The sequence below is a fragment of the Pseudorasbora parva genome, chromosome 20 (assembly GCF_024679245.1).
Source record: "Pseudorasbora parva isolate DD20220531a chromosome 20, ASM2467924v1, whole genome shotgun sequence".
Classification (NCBI taxonomy): Eukaryota; Metazoa; Chordata; class Actinopteri; order Cypriniformes; family Gobionidae; genus Pseudorasbora; species Pseudorasbora parva.
This window is the reverse complement of record NC_090191.1, coordinates 8,782,152-8,801,742: the sequence shown is the minus strand read 5'-3', so window position 1 is coordinate 8,801,742 and position 19,591 is coordinate 8,782,152.

Below are 19,591 nucleotides of genomic sequence, written 5' to 3'. Positions count from 1 at the left end.
ATTTTAATTTCCTAAAAGAGTTTGCAGATTTTTTACTCATACCTATTGTTCACTGTCAATAAAGCACAGATTTTCTGTGTTTTTAATATTGATGTAGATAATACAAATTATGTGCTAGGAGCTGCGTTTACAGACTTATTGAACGGGATCAAGCAAAATATGTACGCACTCAACGTTTTAACCATAAACTAGATTTAATTAACCAATTCTACTGATAAAAGTTGTCCCAATTCAAGGCCTGCATCCTTTGAAGGCTATGTCCTTTTATATTTGTATTATTCAGCCGTGGAATGGGCTACACTTCGAAGGATCCATTCTACCCTTCGTGTCCAACGGTAAGAAAACAATGGTAGAACAACGGTAGCTAGGGTTGCCAGGTCACTGCAACAAAATTAGCCCAAAACTCCCAATGTGATTTTTTCCCATCGAGCTGCTGAATTCTGCACTGGATTTGTGTGTTTGGTGAAGGGAGCACCAAAAATGTGGCCTTCGAAGGATGCAGCCAATGAATTGGGACATCATAGCGCACGTGCACACTGCGCACTGATATTTGCCATACTGCTCCATGTTATCGACCAGGTAGAACAATTCTCCCAAACACTATAGATAAATTCACAAATAAACCACCAGATCTGTTTTAACAGCTCAGTGTACCTAAACACACACATGAACTAGAGGAAATGAACAGCAGTATGGCTACATCACACGCCTGTGTGTGACAGTGACAGACAGTGTAGTCGTTTTGTTTTCTTTAAAAAATAAATAAAACAAACTAAATTCAGTGAATAAATAAACATAACAAGCAGGTGTTTTTATTTTCTTTTGTTATAAAAAAATGCAATTTGGTAGTTAATTTTAATGACACAATTGTCTGCGCTCTCGCTATTCGAAAAATATTCAAACATTCAGTATATTTAACTCCTGCCTGCACCTTTAGCAAAGCTGCAGTATTTCTCTCTCTAACTGCAACCTTTTCTCAGTAGCCACTCTCTCAGCTCAAGTTTCTCCCTCTCTAGTAACTGTGTTTCATGGCTTGAAGAGGTGATTTTCTGTCTTGCACAGGATTCAACATATAAACAAGATGAGAATTAATGCATAATAACGTGCATGGGGGAAACTGACGAGGCACTGATGAGTGAAATAGCAAAAAAACGGACAAGATATTGTGTCTAAATTGTATGTCACAACATGATTCTGGAAAACAACGCTTGCTCATGTGATATTGTTCAACTATAACTTCAGGTGTGAACAATCATGCTGTTGATAATTGCAGGAACTGGTAAAACATTGAAATAAAAGAATGCTGTTTTCACCAACTTGTTAAAATGTGACATTACAGTGAAACAAACATAAATGTGACTAGAATTCCCAGTTTTGAGTGACTATGGAAGGAGTTATTCACCAAATATTACAATTGCTCAGCCTTCATAATTAATTCGTACCAGTGATGGAGTACTCGAGCCCTGGAGACTCCGTTCTCTGGACTCAACTTGGACTCGAGGACTGATGACTCGTACTTAGACTCGAGTCTCGAGCTGAGGATATATAAAATCGGACTTGAGCATTCATCAAATGATTACGTTGTTTCTGACTAAATAGGTTATAAAATTTGATATAAGATGTTACACTTTTCCTGTTTTGGATTCTGTGATCTATTTTTCCCTCAAAGACACTGCTACCGCTCGCTCTCCTTGCTCGACGAACACAATTCACTGACGTCACTCACTTACGCCGCATTGTCCTGCATTATTCGCGTGGTGGGAAATATACACATGTCTTTTAATGTATTATTTGTTAATACAACTTTAATTGATCATTTAAAAAAAAAAAATATTTAAGTAAACTTCACCAGTTTATAGAGTGGCTGTTTGTAATAGTTCATAAGTGAGCAGAGGAATCTAGGCCATTTTTTGCAGTTTCTGTGATTTGGCTCTCTTCATTGAATGTATGTGCCCTTACGCAACAAAAATATATTTCTCAATATATTAGCTGACAATATATTTCTCAATATATTAGTTGACAATATATTTCATGTGTCTCCATATATTGTGAAATTTACATGGTAATATATCATATGATATATTATATAATAATATTATATGCAAGTCATATATTGCAATATATGGGACAATACTGCAATTATTGCCGTTTTCATATATTGACTAAATACATATCATTATACTATTCAATATATTGCTATGTATATTGAAATATATCCTACAATATATGAAATAATATATTGGAAGAGTCATTGTATATATATGTAAATATATATGTAAAATTATATGAGATAATATACCTCAATGTACTGGATAATATAATCAGATTTATATGGGAACATATGTCTTAAATATATTGATTTATATTACATAGTATATAATTATCATATATATTGTATACATGGTAAATATGAAATAATCTAATGTACACTGTCTGTCATATATTTTAAAATATAACAGATTAAAATATAATATAGAAATTAGGGCCGCGACTTGATTAAAAAAATTAATCTAATTAATTAGAGGCTTTGTAATTAATTAATCGCATTTTAATTGCATATAAATATTTGACCTGAGAACAATGAGAAGTAATTTTTCACATGTATTTTTAGTATACCATTGAATAATGACTGAATACATAAGCTTAATCAACAAAATATTGTTTATTTATTTCAGTCCAGCAGACCAGTGCACGTTTGCCAGTTTAGCAAAAGCATTTTTGTGATATTTGAGGCTCGATGTGCTGCGGTGATACGCGAATTCCTTGTTGTATAGCTTGCACACAACCATGCTCTTGACGACGCTTCCATTCTTTCGTTTTTTTAAACAAAATTTCCCATCCACGGGGCCAGGCAAAGCAGTCTCATCAGCTTCTTCGTTCCATAGCTTCGTTCATGTTCACTCATGGTTTGTTGTCGTGACTCCGGAGCGCTAGTTGGTGTTCCAGTATAATTGGTCCGTCGAAACTCATTCATTGAAAAACGTTCCGCGGTGCAAAAATAAGTGTGGTAAATTTTTTTTTTTTTTTTTTTTTGCGTAATTAATTAACGCGTTAAAGTCACGTAATTAACGCGTTAAAGTCACGTAATTAATTAATCTTAATTAACGCGTTAAAGTCCCGGCCCTAATAGAAATATTTTCTAAATATAGAAAATATATTGAATGTCATGCACCATCTGATTTTCTAAATATAGAAAATATATTGAATGTCATGCACCATCTGATTTGGGCTATTGTTAATCAACCTCTGTAAACATATGCAGGAGCTTGCTTAACTCACAAAAAATACTTTGTTTCAATAAACATACATGAAATAATTCAGTTTTGTTTGTATATCAATGTATTTTAATATATGAATCAATATATAGCAATAGGTTGTCCATCCATATATTGCTATATATTTTCAAATATATGAGGAAGTTTCTGATACATTGAAATATATTTTCTAATGTATTGCAATATAAATTCTAGTATATTGCAATATATTTTTGTTTCGTAAGGGTCTAATGATGGTAAGAGCAGCGCTAAATGTTGTGTGTGTAATCGCACAATTGAGGAAAAGACTGGGACAAGTTCAAACATCTATCACGGATGCACCCAGAAAAGTAAGTAAAATGCTTTCCTTTAAAAAAAAATATATATATATATTATTGATATATGATAATAAACAGAGGAAGCTAGGGTTGGGCGAAGTCGGCCTGTTTGGCATCAGACATACGTACAGTGAAGCGAATGTACAGTGACGTGACATAACTGCCAGATTCAAACTGTGCTTTCTGCAATGGCTGGCGCTGAGCCAAAGACGGACGCGCTCAGCGCTTATAGGGTTAGTTCACCCAAAAATTAAATTTATGTAATTAATGACTTACCCTATTGTCGTTCCACACCCGTAAGACCTCCGTTCATCTTCAGACACAGTTTAAGATATTTTATATTTAGTCCGAGAGCATATGCTTCCTCAAATAAAGATTTGAACGGTTATGAATCAGCGTATTGATTCATGATTCAAATTGCCAATGTCACACGATCCGATTCATGAATCAAAGGTCGAAGACAATTCTAGTGATATCATACACATTTCTAGCTGCAAGAAAGAGTGCCTAAAATATGTTGCTTGATTTGGCTTAAGTGTATATAATTTTTCCCGCTAGGTACCAACAATACTGTGCCTCCGTTGCATCACATTTGACACCAGGTGCTTCAGTTTAGAGTGCCATTACATCATTTTTCCATGCTGGACAACAAGGAATCTACGACACCAAACATCCACGTCAAAAGGCTATAAGTGATGCCCTTGTAAAAGATCTCATCATCAGCTGTTGCTTGCCTTTCTCCGTAGTTGACAATGAGAACTTCAGGCACTTCCTTCATGTCCTGGACCCTCAGTATAGGCCTATATGCTGTGCTGAAGAGTATCTGATTAAGAATAAGATCAACTTTGTCATCACTGATAATGCATCCAACATGAGGAAGGCATTCCAGGCCAGATTTCTGCCAGAGGAAGATGAGGCTGCTGAAGTTCATGATCCCAACACATTCATGGAGCTGGAGGATGAAATCTGGCAAGACCTCACAGCAGAAGATCAAGAGGCAGTCAATGCCACTTTGGATGAAAACTGTAAGATGCAGAGACTGTCGTGCTTCACACATTCACTGCAGTTGGTCATAAAAGATGGTTTGAAAGAAGCCAATGGGCTGTCAGGCACCCTAGCCAAGCTGTCCCGTACAGCCAACCTACTCCACAGTGGCACCTCTTTTAAAGACTGCTTTGAAGCATACTTCGGTGATGCAACAATTCCAACAGCAAATGCTATGCAATGGAATTCCACTTTGAAGCAAGTAAAGGCATGTCAATTTTGACATACAAAAGCTAACATACGTTTTGGACTCAGAGGGGCACAAAAGTCTAATACTATCACAGTGAGAATATGCTCAGCTTAAAAAACTGATTGAAGTTCTCGATCCATTCTTAGAGGCAACCAACCTGACTCAGGGAGAGAAAACTGTCACTGTCAGTGTTGTTGTGCCCTGTGTCCTCACTCTGCACAGTCATCTGCAGGAAATAAGAGGAAAAGTCAGATAATGTGGGCCGCTGGTGAGAGCTCTGGAGAACTCCATAAAAGCAAGGTTCACAGAGATCTTCAGTGCAGTGATGATGCCGGGATGTGAGCCAGATGAAGAAAGAGGTCCCACCAAATTTCCTTTCAAGCCTGGCCTACTTTCTATCTGTGTTGGACCCAGCATTTGATTTCCAGTGGCTAGAACATGATGAGCAGCTGGACAATAGCATTAAAGGGGATCTAAAAAGTCAAATAAAAGGTGAGAAATGTTTTTTCATGTTTACGTCTACATTTAATATGTAAGCCCATTTGATAACATATTTATAACATATATCTCCTGCCACCTTTTGTTTCAGAGTATGTATCAAGTATCAGAAGGTGAGAAACAAGAGTCATTATCATCAGCCTCTGCAACCGGGCCAGGGGTAGGTGATGCTCCAGCATCTCCTCCTGATGCCCCTCAGAAGAAGCTGAAAATGTTCTCCCACTATCGGAAGACTCCCTCCTCCGCTAACAACAAGCCATCTGTCCATGCTCAGTTTACTGCATATCTCAACTTGATCGCCGAGCAGGACTCAGTCCCATGCTTTGGGTTTTGGCAGCAACACAAAGCCAAGTTCCCTGCACTCTATCAGCTTGCCACACAGGTATTCTGTATTCCTGCCACCAGTGCACCCATTGAAAGGGTATTTAGCCATGGAGGCATTTTGATGAGGCCTCACCGTGCAAGGTTGAGAAGTACCATGCTTTCAAATCTGATGCTTTTAAAATGCAACATGAAAATGCAGCATGATTAAAGATGCAATTTGTAAATATTCTACACTGGGGTCTCTCAATCACAACAGTGGAAGTAAACAAATGCTTTTGATGCCGTCATAAAGTTGTAAAGTGTGTTGCAAAGTGTCAAATCAATAAATAAACTCCCTTTGCATTTGTGACAGTGTTGTCATTTTTGTTTAATGTAGAACCTCTTTTATAAATTTGATCAGCTCTTTAAAGGTGCCAGAGTGGAATCATGTAGGCACTGGGGACTCAAGACTCGAATCGGACTCAAACACCGGACTCGAGACTCGACTCGACTCGGACTCGAACTCAGGTAATGGTGACTCGACTTGGACTCGACTCTGACTCTTCTTTGGTGACTGGGACTCGAGACTCGGACTTGACAGTTGGTGACTTGACTACAACACTGATTCGTACATTGTTTGTTTGTTTGTTTGTTTATTATTTATTTGACAGGGACCATGTGCAAGTACATTAATCTTCAAAGAGAAAAGATGCTTAACACCAGATTTAGCTACAGCTAATTTCCATCCGCAGTCCCTGGGCAGGTAAAACAATAAAATATATGCATCTAAACATCAATAACTCACTATCTATTTATAACCACATTTACAGTCATACTTCAGCCTAAACTAACCCTATACATACTGTCAACAATAAACCATTTAAAATTTCTACATTAAAAACTTGACTAACCCTATACATACTGTCAACAATAAACCATTTAAAATTTCTACATTAAAAACTTGACTAACCCATAAACATAGTCAATGCTGGCATAACTGATTATCTAATAATACCTTTCTAACATTTTGCGAGAAGGACTTCAGATCAGAGGATAATTTAAGACTATCTGGAAGATTGTTCCATTCTTTAACAGCCTGAATGAGAAGGCTGTCTGTGCAAAGGCAGAGCTTCTGTTCGGTAATCTGCAGTCATTTCGACTTGTGGACCTAGATGTCCTGGTATTCTGTTCTGAGCAGAGCTGTACAAATCTCCTCAGTGGTGGAGGTGCGCTATTATTAAGAATCTTAAAAATTAATCGTACATTTGAGTACACAATTAAATTCGCAAAATTTAAGATTTTTAACCGGTTAAAAATTTGACAGTGATGATGTCTCAATGGTTTTTTATTGAATACCTTTACAGCCTGATTATAAAGGGATTTTAAAGGTTTTAATGTTGTTTCACTTGTTTGAGACCAACACGAGATACAATAATTAACATGAGAAACAATCATTGCATCAAGATATATTTTTGCGGCATCATAAGTAAGCATATTTCGAATATGTTTAAAAACTGAGATGTTGTATTTTAAAATATTAGACATTTTTTTTTATATGCTTTTTAAATCCTAATGTTGGTTCCAAAAGGACACCTAAGTATTTAAATTCATCTACTACTTTTATCTTCTTATCTTTTACAAAAACACATGAAAAGGTTGTTGGTTTTCTAATTTTAGTGAAATACATTGTCACCGTTTTATCTACATTAAGTGTAAGCGAAGCAGAGGTGAGCCAGTCAGCGATGTTATTCATGACCTTAGTTAATTTATTAGCGACACTAGTAGCGTCATTTCCATGTGCATAAATAATAGTGTCATCGGCATACATTTGAACATCCACCTCACCACACACTGTAGGGAGATCATTAATATAGAGTGTAAACAGCAGAGGTCCAAGAACAGAGCCCTGGGGGACACCTGTGTCACAAGCCTTTGGAGTAGACAGCATATTACTGACACTCACACACTGTACACGGTCACTTAGATATGATTTTATCCACTGCAGTGCACTGTTGGACAGTTTATAGTTGCTCAATTTCTTCAGCAGCACTGAGTGGTTGACCGTGTCAAATGCTTTGCGAAGATCTAGAAACACAGTGCCAACGACCCCTCCCTTGTCCCGTTTAGTTTTTACCCCTTCTATAAAATGACAGCATGCAGTTTCAGTGGAGTGGTTTTTCCTATATCCAAATTGCATGGGATGTAGAAGATTATTTTTATTTAGATGTTCTAATAACTGTTCTTTAATTACTTTTTCAATGACCTTTGAGACAACAGGAAGTATGCAGATAGGTCTATAATTGCATACTTCATATCTATTACCGGTTTTAAAAACTGGCGTGATAATTGCATTTTTAAAAACAGTGGGGAACATATTTTCTTCGATTGATTTATTAGTCATATAAGTAATAGGAGTCATTAAAATATCTTTATGTCTTTTTAAGATTGAACTATTAAGCCCCCAAATATCTTTACATTTGGAGTTTGTCAGTGATTCTAAGATTTTGTATATTTTAGATTCATTGATTGGTTTGAACTTCAAAAAACTTGGATTATTATCAATAAATGGATCAGATATTTGATAATTAGTACAATTGTAATATTTGCCAAGTTCATTAACTGATTCTATAAAATAATTGTTGAAATAATTTGCAACTATTTGTGGATCGTTTTCAAGATTTTCATTTACATTAATTTCCATTTTCTGGCATTTAAAATGTTTTCGTCCAGTGACTTTATCAACAGCTTTCCAAAGTTTTTTAGTATCACCTTTTGCTTGTTCAATCAAATTCATATAAAAGTTTGCTTTCGTCTCTCTTAACAACCTTATAACCTTATTTCTAAGCTCCGTATATAAAAGTCGATCAGTCATGTGACCTGTTTTCAAGGACTTTTTAAGTGCTGTATCTCTTGATTTCATTAGATTCCATATGGACTCATTTATCCAAGGCAAGAATTTTTTTTTGGATTTATTCTTTAAATGGGATTGTTTAGAATATTTGGATAAAAGTTCATGGAATGTTTTTAAAAAATCATTACATGCTGACTGACAATTTTTACCAGATGTTAATTGTTTCCATTCAATTTTTTGTATTTCATTATGAAACAGTTCTATATCTTTCTTGGGAATATAAGAAGCCACTGAATCACGGTCAATTGAATTAAAATGTTTATATCTCATTTTTGATAATTTCCTAACCATTAAAGTAAGATTATGGTCAGACAAGCCTGTTATCAAATTATAGGTTTTGGTAATTCGTTCTGCGTGATTAGTAAAGATTAAGTCTATTAAAGTTTGGGACGAATTTGTTATTCGTGTAGGATGTTTTATCCTTTGTGCCATCTGAAACTTGTTACTAATTTGTTTTAACTTTTTCTTGATACTCTTGTTCAGCCAATTTATATTAAAATCACCTAACAAAATGGTTTCCTTATCATCACATTTTTTTAGTATCTCAATGAGATGGTTAAAAAAAATGTCTTTTGCTGTATGTGGTCTATACAACACAATGACCTTAAAAGACATTTCAGATGATAGTCTGATTGTTACTCCCACACATTCCAACGACTCAGTGAGATTTTCAATCAATTTACAATCCAAATGTTCCTTCACATATATCATTACTCCAACACCCTTTCCCTGTTTCCGGTCACATCTAAAAACATTGTAGCCAGATACATAAAATAGAGTTTCAGGAGTAGAGGGTTTTAGCCAAGTCTCAGACAAACACAAAAAATCCAGATTTGAGTCCGTTAGCAGATGTTCCAACTGTTCAGTCTTTGACATGACACTTCTAATATTCAAATGTCCACCAAGGATTCCCCTCGGCTTTACTTTTGGCTCCCAGAGAATTTTTGCATGATTTACAGTCTGGAACAATCTAAATCTTTGTTGTTTCAAAGTCACTCTGTCTTTGCACGTATACTCTGAACACGGGGGAAAGCGTGGCGTTAAAAGGTCAACAGCGGGAATTTCAACTTTCCTTTTCACTGTGCGCGATATTAAGTTGGTTTGCAAAGACGACACACACATGTCCGCGGCTCTAGAAGGAGCAGAACTCACCACTGTGGAAGTTGTAGAACCATAAGCAGCAAGCGAAGAGTTGACACTGTGTTCCGTAGTTAGCCGACCGCCCACAGGACCCGGGTTTAGATGGATATCTCCACACAGTAGTAGAAGCATACACAGTAAATTTGACGCTTTCTTTTGTGCCGATGTTTGAGATCCCTCATTGCGGTCCTGTTGATGAACGTCAGCGCGTCCGTAGTTTAAAATCAAAGCGATGTACTGGCACCACGAAACGACAGGGGAGAAAGCGATATGCTTCACAGAGCGTGACGAAAAGTGATAGGAAGTTGACCAGGTGTTCCATGCTGCAGCGCAGATTGCAACAAATTGAAGAATCAAAATTACGCGTTGTACCTGAGTGCTCGTTTTCCTAACGTGCAGACGTTGTGATATCGGTTTTATACCTTTGTTGTTGTAAGATACATTTGGTGGCATCCTAGATTGTTTTAAATTAAGTGGAGTCGCAGTACCTGCCAGCCTGCGAGCACTCACAGCCATCTTTCTTACCAACCAGGTTGCTTCATTGATCAACAGCAAAATGAACAGACAGTTTTTAATCTCTAAAAGTAAAAGGGAAGTAATGTCAACAGGCCACATCCCACAGGCATTGAAACTCTTTTGGCCCTTCCCCATACACACTGAAGCTGAGTAGGCTTTATCGAAAAGTGATATGACTCACGTCTTCCTCAGGGATGGGGACGTGAAGGGTTGCCAGTTGTAAGAGTGTAGTAATTTAAACTCCATACTGCCATCCACATTGTATCTAATAGATAGATTAAAGAAAAGAGGGGGGAGGTGTGTCGGGGTACATAGGTCACAGAGATAAGAGGGAACCAAAAGCATGTTTAGATTTATGAAACCAAATATTTTAATATGATATGGCTGATGTTTCATGTATTTGTGAAAAAGTGTGTTAAAAAAAAAACACCTGACTGCTCAAAGGTCATGCACCGTAGGATTTCCAACTTTGTTCGGACTGACATACAGTTCGGACTGACATACAGATGTTGACTTTGCTGAAGTCCTGGAAAAAGCTGTAACCAACATACTTCACCTCATATGGTTTTGGACTGGAACGAGCTCCTCGAATAACTGCAGCATACTCAGCTGGAACATGTATGTCACGGTTTCTCAACTTCCTCTCAATCACATTGTGCACAGTCACATTCCATTTGTGTGTGACCTCTTTCAAGGTACTCGTTCAACACATTTCTTTTTCTCAGTAGCAAACTTTAAGAGGGCATTGCTCAGGACCAGATTTCTGTTATGATAGCCACACCCATCACTCCAAAGGATGAATACATGAGGCTGGATCCTGTGGTCTGCACATGATTGCTTATACTGTGTGTGGAGATGACTGATGAACTTGAAGAAAGGCTCCAGGTACATCTTTGATGATGAGGACCTGCAGTAGTGCGATGGAACTTTTGGCAGATCCAGAAGGAAGGTCTTTAGAAAGTCCTGCTCCTCTGTCCTTAAACTCACTCTCGTCATCTTCTCGGGACTTTCCCCTCTTCGCCCAACCCACTTTAAAAAAGTCCACTGCCTGATGCCAAGTGTAGACAGGAACATCCTTTGACAAACTCTCAGCCTTTTACCATCTACACATAAACAACAAAAGAGAGATGCTGACCTCCAAGATTGAACCTCTTCTGTCCGGCGCCGCTTGACATCACTCACCTCCACCGATGTTTCACATACATTCTCCTCTCTTTCCATTCCAATTTCCCCCAAAAATACTTGAAAATGTCCTCCCTCTTCCCTTCATCAATTTCGAAGCAGTTTAGTTTGCTTGATTTCTTGCAGGACACAGATTGGCACCGGCCGCCCATTTTTCTTTCTTCTTTGATGACAAATTAATTTTTTTTCCATCAAAGATAAGATTGGCCCCTCATTCTTTTCCTTTTCTGGATGTTACCCTACCAAGTGTCTGGGTTGGCCCTCTTCCTTGACCTTCCCCGATTATCAATGGCACCTTCATATGATTAAAATAAAAATAAAATAAAAATGATGTCTACAAATGAACATTTCTCTTACATGGTTTCTTAGCATGTGGATATATCTGTGTGTGTGTGTGTGTGTGTGTGTGTGTGTGTGTGTGTGTGTGTGGGGGGGTTGAAACAGTAAAGAGTTTTTGTGCTGACCTGCTGACAAATAAACAGACATGACTGAATAAGTAAAAGTGTCCTCCCTCTTTTGTGAAATATCGGTAAAATCCTGACAAAAATGAATTATTACCACTGTATGTTTTATTGTAAAACTGTGGTACAACATTGTTTGTGTTTTAAATCTTTACATAAAAAACCAAACGAGAAACATTTATCACATTTTTTTCATTTATTTTGCGAATTTCACTAGTCTCCAGTCTTATAAAAATCCCCTTTGTTGGTGAAACTTCTTTCAAACTTCATTTTACTTATCAATACACTAAATCTGATTTGACTCTGGCTTCTTTACTCCTCCCTCAGTCACTGGATGTCAACTGGGAAATTAGGAGGTTAATACCGTAACAATAATCAGCACATTACACAGTCTCTTAAACATGAGGCATTTACTGTCTGTGAGAATCATTTCACACTGATCACATACAGGTCCTTCTAAAAAAAATTGCATAATGTCATAAAGTTCATTATTTTCCATAATGTAATGATAAAAATTAAACTTTCATGTATTTTAGATTCATTTCACACCAACTGAAATATTTCAGGTCTTTTATTGTTTTAATACTGATGATTTTGGCATACAGCTCATAAAAACCCCAAATTCCATCTCAAAAAATTAGCATATCATGAAAAGGTTCTCTAAACGAGCTATTAACCTAATCATCTGAATCAACTAATTAACTCTAAACACATGCAAAAGGTTCCTGAGGCTTTTAAAAACTCCCAGCCTGGTCCATTACTCAAAACCGCAATCATGGGTAAGACTGCCGACCTGACTGCTGTCCAGAAGGCCATCATTGACACCCTCAAGCGAGAGGGTAAGACACAGAAAGAAATTTCTGAACAAATAGGCTGTTCCCAGAGTGCTGTATCAAGGCACCTCAGTGGGAAGTCTGTGGGAAGGAAAAAGTGTGGCAAAAAACGCTGCACAATGAGAAGAGGTGACCGGACCCTGAGGAAGATTGTGGAGAAGGACCGATTCCAGACCTTGGGGACCTGTGGAAGCAGTGGACTGAGTCTGGAGTAGAAACATCCAGAGCCACCGTGCACAGGCGTGTGCAGGAAATGGGCTACAGGTGCCGCATTCCCCAGGTCAAGCCACTTTTGGGCTACAGAGAAGCAGCACTGGACTGTTGCTCAGTGGTCCAAAGTACTTGTTTTGAAAGCAAATTTTACATGTCATTCGGAAATCAAGATGCCAGAGTCTGGAGGAAGACTGGGGAGAAGGAAATGCCAAAATGCCTGAAGTCCAGTGTCAAGTACCCACAGTCAGTGATGGTCTGGGGTGCCATGTCAGCTGCTGGTGTTGGTCCACTGTGTTTTATCAAGGGCAGGGTCAATGCAGCTAGCTATCAGGAGATTTTGGAGCACTTCATGCTTCCATCTGCTGAAAAGCTTTACGGAGATGAAGATTTCGTTTTTTGGCACCTGCTCACAGTGCCAAAACCACTGGTAAATGGTTTACTGACCATGGTATTACTGTGCTCAATTGGCCTGCCAACTCTCCTGACCTGAACCCCATAGAGAATCTGTGGGATATTGTGAAGAGAAAGTTGAGAGACGCAAGACGCAACACTCTGGATGAGCTTAAGGCCGCTATCGAAGCATCCTGGGCCTCCATAACACCTCAGCAGTGCCAAATGCTGATTGCCTCCATGTCATGCCGCATTGAAGCAGTCATTTCTGCAAAAGGATTCCCGAACAAGTATTGAGTGCATAACTGAACATAATTATCTGAAGGTTGACTTTCTTTGTATTAAAAAAACTTTTCTTTTATTGGTCGAATGAAATATGCTAATTTTTTGAGATAGGAATTTTGGGTTTTCATGAGCTGTGTGCCAAAATCATCAGTATTAAAACAATAAAAGATTGTTAGCAAATTGATAAAAGAATATAAATGATACAGACCCTTAATATATTTGGAAGTTCAGATATTTAATGATTTGTAGAAATCAAGATTGAAATGGAGCGTTTCAAAAAAAAAAAAAAATTGCTGTGAATCAATTGATTCAATTGACTGGGAAAGTCGAAAGCATTGGTTCTCTCGTCACTTGCCAGAGACTGAATTCATGTTTGAACCATAGACCGTAAAAAAATATGGACGACTCGACATCATCCGTTTCCGCTTGCCAAATTTAAACTTTCAGGCGGCCTGCACGGCGCGGACATCTTGGGACCGAGTCTGCGCAGTAGCAATTTTGGGACCGGAGTTGCGCAGTAGAGCGCAGGAAGTAGAGCAGGAAGTACAGCTGCGATATCAAAAGCCCGCCCACACTCTCGCAGATGCAGAACGATTAATTATGTTGGTGTGAAATAAACAGTTATGGAAATGTAGAAAATAAAGCTAAAGCTCCAATCTGCTCCCAAAAATTCAGAAAAAAGTCAGTTAGTTCCTCAGTGACAACTTCACTCAGATGTCACCCCCCCCCCCCCACCCCACCCCCAGCATCAAATAACTAACTAAAACTAAACTTATTTTAAAAAAGAACACTTTAAATGACATAATCGTAATGATATTTTTTGGGGGAAAAATATTTGAAATGTAATTTTATTATTTAGTTTGCCTCGCGTCCATTAGAAGACACAGAGGGGTGGCTCTACTGGGACCGGTCACCGGGGGGGGGGGCGATCGAGGCGCGAAAGCTTCAGTATCTGAGAGGTGTACTGCAGATTAGATTTGAATTTATTCACAATAAAAAATGAATGATGAACGAAAAAATGAACGAAATGAAACGCTCCTTCACTCACACAATGTTGATTAAAGTTAGATAAAGCAATGGAATATTACATTCAACAACGCATAATTCATTTTTTTTTTCTGTGACTTTGAACACTTTAAAAGCTTAAAACACAAACCTTTCTCCAGCCGAACTACAACAGATGTATGAGTGCGGCCCAACCGTATGACGTCACACTTGAATACCAAAATAAAGGTCCCGTTCACTGCTGTGTCTAAAATCACAAGTGAATAGAAATGTACGTAGAAAAGATCTATTTAAAAAGATGACAAAATTCAGAGTTGAATGTATTATTGAAATACATTTAATAACACAATGGCATGTTAATAATACAGTTCACATTGACAGTTAAAAAAATTAAAGCAATAACAATGCAGTCCCTTAATTTTTGTGTGTCTGAATGAATTATTTCTTGGTTATTTTGCCATGTAGACTCACATCTACAGTCACAGTATTTGTGTTCACTGTCCCATCATCCAGACGGTTCATCCACTAGCCTTTCCCTGAGATTGATCCACTCCAGTGTCTCTCCGGTTTATCCACTGTCCCAGTCATCCATTAGTTTTGCTGTTTCTTCAATCTGCCATAGATCAGCATTAAAGGGTTAGTTCACTAACAGAGGAAAATACTCTCATTATTTACTCACCATCATGACACACACACTGTTAAAAATAGTGTACAATTACAGTGAAAACTGTCCTATAGCAACACTAAAAGACTATAATGATCCAAAATAGTATATCACCATAGTACATGTTAAATTACCATAAATCAATTACCATAAATCATTTTTACTGTTTTCATATAAAATATAGAAAACACATTAAAAATAAAATTAATGCATAAATAACCAAAACCATAACTTCACAGGAAAATAACAGGGTTTCTGGGGTCCTTATACATTTGGTTTAATCAAATTTAACACCATAAAAAGTCATAAATAGTACCAACATTTTTTTTTATCATCTTAATAACCCTTAAATTTGTGTAAAATCAGAGGCACTGTAGTCTGGATATATGTTGTTTGTGGGATAATTTATCATGTTTATCATCATTTATTAGTCTATGGCTTTAAAAATGGGAAACGTGACCCAAATAATGTCAATAACTGTTGAAAGATTATTAAATAAAATTATGATAAAAATCTTTTCGACATTTCATATCTATTTTCATTTATTTTTAGACTACTTTATATGTCCACATTTTTTAAAACACATTTGTCACTATTTGCATTTCAATTTAACTTGGATCTGGTGTAAATGGTTTCTTCCCCCAAACAGTTAGATCTTTTAGACAAAGTCTCAGTCTTTAGTAGTTTCCTATTATTTTCAGCACATCATTGGATAACATGTACGTAAGTATGTATTTCACCAATACATGCAACTGTCATCTCTTTTATATATTTTTTTATAAAACTTTAATACTTTCGCTCATCCATGAATATGATTCTGATTCCTTTCCATTGGCTGTGGAGGTGAACTCACATGATTCCTGTTACACCTGTCAGCTGCGGATGCCATTATGTCCCAGCAGATGGCAGTCTCATCCCTTACTGTCACCATAGACTCTGGCTGTTTCTCAGTGTGATCTTGTCTGTACAATTACTGGTCCAGTTCTTTATTGTTTATTTTTACATGGACAATGCACAATTCATAGTAACTTCACCAGAGTTAGCTAACTGCTAATTTACATCTGATGTCCCTGGGCAGGTTAACAAATAAAATAACTTACAATACAACACATCTCAATACATATATCCAGAAATGTAATGTATGAAAACAAAGAATTTACAGCACAGTCATTAGTGGCCGCAAATTTGTTCTTAGAGAAGCCAAGCCATTGCTCAAGCTTGATTTTGAAATCTGTGAAGCTGTCACTGCGTCGGATGTTTGTGGGTGAGGAATACACTAACTCTAAATGAAAAACCTGTTTGCCCAAAGGCTGTTTTTCTATATTGCGGTACAGGTAAATTAAACTTTTTTTAAATTGTACAATGAGAATAGTCCCCTTTTTTTTGCCTACCACTTTCAGAATTTGTTTATGGAGAGAGTACACAGGCTTAAGTGTAGTCCACCTGTCTGTGATGAACTTGTTAAACAATACGACAAATGAGGGAGAATAAAAGTATGGACAAATAGTAGTGCAGCTGATTGAGACAGCTGGCGCCTGATGTTTTTAAAATAATTTCAATTAAATTTTTACATTACTTATAACCCTTCTTGTTTTTTAATTTAAATCTTTCCTTTTTCTGCAGATTTGCCTTGTATGGCTAGCAAATTTTACATGCAGGACATGTTTTGAAGGCCATGTTGATAATGGCCCTACAACTCAGGCATGTCTTTTACGTGCTCCCGGGCACTCCTGGAAAGAAAAAAAGAGCAGTATTAGTAACAGTCTATATTATAACACTCTCTTATAATATAGATTTAAACATGTACCCAAATCTTTTTGTAAACCCTCAAAAAATAAAAAAATAATAGCAATTATTATATAGTTTGCCATGTAAAAAAAATTCCTTACGCAATCACTCTGTAAAAGTTTGGGGTCTATCTGATCCCAAGGGAAACGCCCTGAACCCTACTCTAGAGATGATGAAGGGTTAATAATTATTTTTTAACCCTTTAATTTCTGTTTGTGTGTATTCTCCATATTTCATGCATGAATTATGAAAAACATTATCTAGATTTTTTTATTACTGCTAAAATTGAAATCCATTTTCATTTATACAAAATGTTGTTTTATTTAAAATTATTTAACTGTCCACATATGTGGACACCATGGAACAAAGGCGTAAAATAAGACATAAAGCCACAGATGACAATATGGAACATTATGTTTTTATTATGGCACTTTATGCTATATAATAACAATAAAACACATATTTTAGGAACTATAATGGTAGTTACATATATGTGGAAACCGAGATTTGCTGGCACATACTCCTTATCACTGTAATGGTAAAATGTTGAAATGGGGGAAGAAAAAAACTGAGTTACGACCATGCAAATTCAAACATTCTGTTATTTTCATATTAATTAATGCGTGAAACATGCCTATATGTCCCTTCCAATAAAAAAAAAAAAAAAGGCTATTGCGGTGCTGGGATATACATCAACTTACCAACATACGTTGCATACCTTTTGGAATTACTTATCATGAGTGGTAAAAAATGTAGTTTAGTCGCATAACAGTAGTTAATGGAAACGTCGTAATTTCACAATAGTTTTTTAATCGACATTTAGTAGCCTAAATATCGCAAAGGTTTTGCACAAACCTGTAATGGAAACACGGCTACTGAGAGCGCAGTCAAAACCAATTTCAAGTGGATTCAGGGCGATTTGCAAACGCGTTTGACCCATTCATAGAACATAATAAAAGCGTCAAAATGTGCACACTGTGCAGTTCAGGTACAGTTTAACTTCTTTAACCTAATGCTGAAACTGAATATACGATTTTTTCTACTTATATATCCACATAAACAACAGATAGTTTGTCAATATAGACCACCTTTAATATACCCCTGGGCCTTGCACCCCTCTTGCAACGGGCCTGTGTACACTGTGTGGTAGAGCGAGGGAAAAGTGAGAGAGTGGCGGTTAGCTTTGGAGCGAGTAGTACGGACCTGGTTTCAAATAAATAAATACAGTCGATAAAGAATGTATAGTCAGAATAATATACTCCTCTACCAAGTTTGAAGCTACCTTGAATATATTAGGGGAAAAGAAAGTCAACACTGTTATAACTATAATAGCTAATTGGTTAGTTGTTGATCATTGCTAATCATGCCCAAGTTATGCCCAAGTCTGAAGAGGAACGGTTTTACGTTTGGAACGGTTCAGTCCGATTTGGTGAACTGATTCACTAAAAAGAACCGATTCAACAAACGATTCGTTCGCAAATCGGTCATCACTAACATTCACACATGACAAATCAAACATTCTTCCTGAGTGTGTGTGGAAAACAACGCGAATGTACTGAATGAATGCTGCATGAGATTGCATGCACATGTTCTCTGTGCATCGACAGAGCTTGTGTTTTAAAGCAAAGCAAACACTGGAATGAACAAATCACTAAAACGCTTTGAGTCTCTATTCTCTCTGGTGTAGCCTATCAGCCTGGCCTTACATTAGCACTGTATGGATGAATTAGATTACTGGATCACTGAACACTTTCCCAGAGTTTAATGCTTAAACTCACAAACAGAGAATCAGGTTAAATAGTTAGAATGGAAATGTCCTCCTACCAGTGTTACAGGTGCAGTGCAAATGCTCAGTGTGATTGATAAACTCCCGACTTCTATGATCGACTGGGTGATGCAAATTAGGCTACTTTAATTTTTTCAGCTTCACCTACTTCTGTAATTTATTCGCGTTAATTGCGTTAAATTATTTTAACGCGTTAACAACATTTAATTAATCTCATGCATTAACGACGACAGCCCTAATATATATATATATATATATATATATATATATATATATATATATATATATATATATATATATATATATATATATATAATGTATGTATTATATAAAATGGAGGGTTCTGAAATTGTCATCGTAGGTGCATGTCCACTGTGAGAGACAATTAAAAAAAGAAAATTCCAGAAATCACTATGTATGATTTTAACTATTTTTTGTATGATACAGCTGCAAATAAGTATTTGAACACCTGTCTATCAGCTAGAATTCTTACCCTCAAAGTTAGTCTGCCTTTCCCCATCCACTCTCATTTATTATCCTAAATTAGATGCACCTGTTTGAGGTTGTTAACTGCATAAAGACACCTGTCCACCCCGTACAATCAGTAAGAATCCAACTACTAACATGGCCAAGACCAAAGAGCTGTCCAAAGACACTAGAGACAAAATTGTACACCTCCACAAGGCTGGAAAGGGCTACGGGGAAATTGCCAAGCAGCTTGGTGAAAAAAGGTCCACTGTTGGAGCAATCATTAGAAAATGGAAGAAGCTAAACATGACTGTCAATCTCC